Here is a 5,292-nt window from a genome sequence, read left to right as displayed (position 1 = left end):
AACAACTTTTTTTTGATCTTCAACATCGTAGCTTTTGAAGTTTTAGATATTTTTAGGATTCATGGAGATGGAAAAATAAACCTCAAAATCATTGTTTTATTTCATCTTTCATTTTATTATTGTTGTCTCTAATAATAATGGTAGGTTTCATTTATTGAATATTTACTCTGTGGTTGTCATTCTTCTAAGTAGTCTGGGGACATTTTCTCATTTAATTTTTACACATTCACTATGAGGTAGGTTTTATTACTATCCCACATTAAAAAATGAGGAAATTGGAAACCAGCTTCAGTAGCTTATCCAAGATCAAGTAGCTGGAGACAGAAGAGCTTCTGAATCAGGTTTTCTGACCCCAAAGTATGTTCATCACTATAAAAAATGAAGCGATAGGCAGATTTAGGTTAGCACAGTGATCAAGTGCTGGGACCCTATTAGTATCATTGTGGTGGCATGATTTTGAGGGACTCTGGGCAGGATTCAGAGAGAAAAAAGATAAAGAGGGAAAAAAAGAATAAAAGAAAGACAGAGAAATGAGTTCAAAACAGGAATGTATTAATATGCTGTCACAGTGAGTATGTAATAACTATTTTTCAATGAAATGAAAGAGGAAAGACAGAGGAGGATTTCATGGCACGGAGTGAAAGAGGGCCCTCAGCCATGGCTTTGGGCTCTGTCCTTGGTTGGGAAGAACTGTCTTATAAATACTTTTTTTGTGGATTGCAGCTTTACTCACTCCCAGGTTATTTCTGGACCTGTTAACAAATTCATAAATCTTCACTATTTTTCTTTCTAGTTAGGATCAGCCCAAATGATTCTAGCCTTCAGAGTACTTATTACCCATACTTCAAATAAAGTATCAAGGAAAGAATAACTTAATTGTAAAGCAACCTGTTTTTCTGATTCTGGATCTGAGATTCTCATAGTCAGTGAAAGCAATTGCTCTGGTGCATAAAATATGTTCTCAAATAACACGAGAGATTACACCACAGTTGAATATGAAGGTCATAATGCTTTTAATAATTTGATACAGGCAGAATGATTAAAAAGCCCACTCACCTCTTCCTTCTTCATTGTTCTGTCTCTTTTAATTTGTATCCCTTTGGGTTGGCTATAACCAGTGGAAAGGAGTGCAGTCTATAGAGCAAGCAGCGGGATATTGTGGAATATGGAAATCATTTCTATACATGCAGAGGGGAAGCCTAATTACCTCTATTGATCATTCATCCAGTCTTTCCTCTTCCCTGTTTTGTTTAGTGTTCAGTTATATAATTGGCATCATTAGAGTATTAGTGCCTTCTTTCACAAGTCATGTGGTTGCTGGTCATTAGCAAACTTGATAGACATGTCAAGAACAGACCTAAGAAGGGAAGCAAACTTTCTCTCCGCAGCAGGGTAGCTGGCTTTCTCTAGTTAACTCATTTTTTCTTTTTCCTGCAAATGACATTGGAGTTATATTTCAAGTGTAAGTCCTCTAAGCTTCAACTGATTGTTAGTTATCTGTCTTGGAGGTGATTCTTCCTCTAGTGGGGTAGCAAATCATTACTTTATAGGCTCCTGAGATGTCTGTTAAATCCATTATGATTTGTTAAAAACCCAGTTAGACTTTTTAAAACCTCTTCACTGGTGGCTCAGACCATAGAGTCCACCTGCAATGCGGGAGACCTGGGTTCGATCTCTGGGTCAGTAAGATCCCCTGGAGAAGGAAATGGCAACCCACTTCAGTGTTCTTGCCTGGCCGATCCCATGGAGAGGAGCGTGGTAGGCTATAGACCATGGGGTTGCAAGGAGTCAGACATAACTGAGAGACTAACACACATAGACTTTTTAAGATTCTCTAGGCCTCCAGGTGGAGAGGGGTTATTGAGAGGTGGAAAGAGAAGTCTGGGCCTTTGTGTGGGAAGGGTAACGGGAATGCTCCAAAGTTCAGCCTCTTGTCAAAAATAAGTTTCAAATGTGATTGAACTTTTATGCTCATTATTTCAGAGTGATCTGAAACTGTTTGGTTGGCATCAAAAATATCAGTTGAAATACCTAAAACTTTTCATTACTTAAAAAATTTCCCCCAGCTGTTATAATGAGCCAAAAAAGATATGCTGATGGAAAGACTAGGCTGAGTGATGAAAATGAAAAGACTAGGTTGCAATTCAGGCTTTCTATTCAATAGCTCTATGACAAGTGAAAGTAATTTCTTCAGTCCATTTTCTTTGCATATGAGTTGGTTGGTTTTGGGAGTTTAAACTCAAATACCATTGAGGTCTGGGCAAAGAATATAAGGTCTGTGGCAATTGGAGAGAGCATGTCCACCTGGCCTATAAGTATTACAGCCTTAAACACACTTAAAAATATGCTCTCACAGAATATACATCTATGGGAAATATTTGGCCTATAGCTGTCAGTTTACTACTTTAGGCTATATTATCTATCCCTCTGCCCCTTTTTTTGGTCTACATTTTCTGTTTCCACAAAAGAATAATAAAAGATCAAATGAAAGACATGAATAAATGCTTTATAGTAAAAATTTTTGAAGGAATAAGGCAAATTATGTAACGATAAAAACAGTTTAGATAGAAAAAAAAGGCCAGCCTTTCATAGTTTAATATATACGAGTTGACTGTGAATAGCTAGTTTATTATTGTTGTGGGGGAAGGAAAAGGACTGCATAATCCTAAAATGAAAACCTGTCACATGGTGTTTGGAGGTCCTTTTTTTTTTGTACTGTCCTCTGCGCTTTGGTCTGACCCTCATTATAGGGGTGTCCAGATGTGGTCGTTGTTGTTGTTCAGTCTTAAAGTTGTGTCAGACTCTTTAAGACCCCATGGACTGTAGCCGGCTAGTCTCCTCTGTCCTTGAGATTTTTCCAGGCAAGAATACTAGAGTGGGTTGCTATTTCCTTTTCCAGGGGATCTTTTTGATCCAGGGATGGAACCCAGGTCTCCTGCATTGGCAGGCAGATTCTTTAACACGAGCCACCAGGGAAGGCACCAGATGTGGTCAGAGACCCTTGAAAGGGATATGAAAAGGCCAAGGAGCAACCAGAATTTCAAAGAACAAACATTGTTTCTTTTGAGGAAAGGCTAAGGGAGTTTGAATTGGGATCATGGAGAAGAGAAGGGAATAATTTGGGTTAATTATTCTTCAAGGATGGGATATATTTTCATGTTGAGAATGTAAAGCAGTTTCCTCTGTATCTGTGAGTAAAGACAAGCTGGAATTAGCTTAAATAAAAGCAATGGCGATGTGATTGACAATTAGGGAGGATAGTAGAGTGGCAAAATGCTGGAAAGATTTATTGAGAGAGATTTTGATATCTTTGCCTCAGGGGATCATCATATAGAAAAAGGTGAGTGATTAATCTGGTTATCCTGATGTTAAGGAGCAACCGGTAAGCACTCTAATCTGGAATGGTTTTGTTTGACATCGCCATCATCCCCCTCCCCCACCATCTTATAGTTATCTCCTTTAACCATGGTGAATGTATCTCAGATAAAGATAGCCAAAGGTCCTCTTAAAGTACTGGAATAGAACTTCAAAGTCACTGAGAATATCAAAATCTCTTTTTTTTTTCTGGGATAGTAGAACTCATTCTTAATTCCTGGCCGCCTGCCCTGTCTAGTTCATCCAGCGTGGGGGCAGCTCTGCATTTAGAGCTCTGTAGAATAAGAGATCAAATTGGCCATCTCTTATCCCCAATCCCAAATTCTTAGGACAGAGATTCTGTTGTGTCTAGCCTGGGAAAAGTGTTAACATGGTTTCAATAAATTATACCTTGGGGTAAGGTGAGAGTTATTTGGTAGGAGGACCTACCAGCGTTAGGGTTAAATGTGTTATGGGTTAAATGGTGTTGTTGCAGGAGACAGGGGAGTGAGGGTAAGTTCCTGGGAGGGGCCACTGAGTGAGGGTCCTTGACTTTATGCAGGAAGGAATTCAAGAGCAAGCCAAATAAAAGTGAAAGCAAGTTTATTCAGGGGTACACACTCCATAGGCGGAATTCGGTCTGTCTCAGAAAGTGAGAGCAGACTTGGGGTGTCAGGGTGGTTGGTTTTTATGGGCTGGATAACTTCACATGCAAACAAGTAGGAGGAATAGTCTAACTATTTGGGGAAGGAGTAGGGGCTTCCAGGAATTGGGCCACTGCCCACTTGTTGGCCTTTCGTGATTGTCCCTGGGACTGTCATGGCGCCTAAGGTGGTGGGTGTGTCACTTAGTTAATGTATTACAGTGAGCATATAATGAGGCTTACAGTCTATTGGCAAATTTCCCACCATCGTGGGCCTAGTTTGCTCTAACTGTCGCATCCTGTTTTTCTCGGTGGCTCCGTCCCCCTCTTAATTCTGTTAGACATTGTGCCCTGCTCCCTTCTTCCTTCTCAGTGACCTCTCCAAAATCCATATATTGAAGCCCCAACCCCCAAACCTCATACTTTACTTGGAGATAGTGTCTTTAAAGAGAGAAGGTAAAGGAAGTTGGCAGGGTGTGCCTTCACTGGACCCATCTGTGTCCATACAAGAAAAGGAGATTTGCTCATATAGAGAGAAGCCGTGTGCGCATGAACATCAAGGTAAGGCCGTGTGAGGCCATAGTGAGAAAGTGACCATCTGCAAGCCAAGGAATGAGGCCTCAGGAGAAACTAAATTAAGTGACATGTTAATCTTGGACTTCTAGCCTCCAGAATTGTGAGACAATAAGTGTCTGTTGCTTAAGCCATCTAGTCTGTGGTGATATTTGTTTGTGGTAACCCTAACAAATGAATAAAGTGGTCTGTGTAAGTTCTTTGAGAAATAGATCTGAGCAAATACTCCGAGAAATCTGATATCACCACTATAGTCATTATAATTACCTGTATCAACCGTATGTGATGATTCTACAGAGATTTATGTAACTATAACTGCCCCCTTGTTAGGAATTTATAACTGGATCTAAGTATTTCACTTTTGTAGGGCTGGAACAGAGAATGTAGCAGGTCAGGTCATCACTTCTCAATTATTCTGAATAATCTCTAGCCTGTACTTGGTTGGAGCAGAAATTGTAGGGAAGGGAGAAGTCATAGTAGTTTGTGTTTCTGCAGCCATGGCAGCTGTGATAGGAGATCCAACCAGAACCATCCTGATGGCCCCTAACAGCTCCACCATGGCGAGCTTTACGCTACCCTCTCTGCTTCCCCACCATTGACTACCATTGCAGGAGCTCTGTTCAAGGTTGCTACTGAGACCTGGCTTTACCCAGTACTGGCCTTTACAAACTGCTTAGCAGATGTAAACCTGTTAGGACTAAGGGACTTTCCTTTGGCTCAAA

Source organism: Oryx dammah, unplaced genomic scaffold (genome assembly GCF_014754425.2).
Source record: "Oryx dammah isolate SB20612 unplaced genomic scaffold, SCBI_Odam_1.1 HiC_scaffold_5, whole genome shotgun sequence".
Classification (NCBI taxonomy): Eukaryota; Metazoa; Chordata; class Mammalia; order Artiodactyla; family Bovidae; genus Oryx; species Oryx dammah.
The sequence above is the reverse complement of the archived record's forward strand: the minus strand, read 5'-3'. Positions refer to the sequence as shown.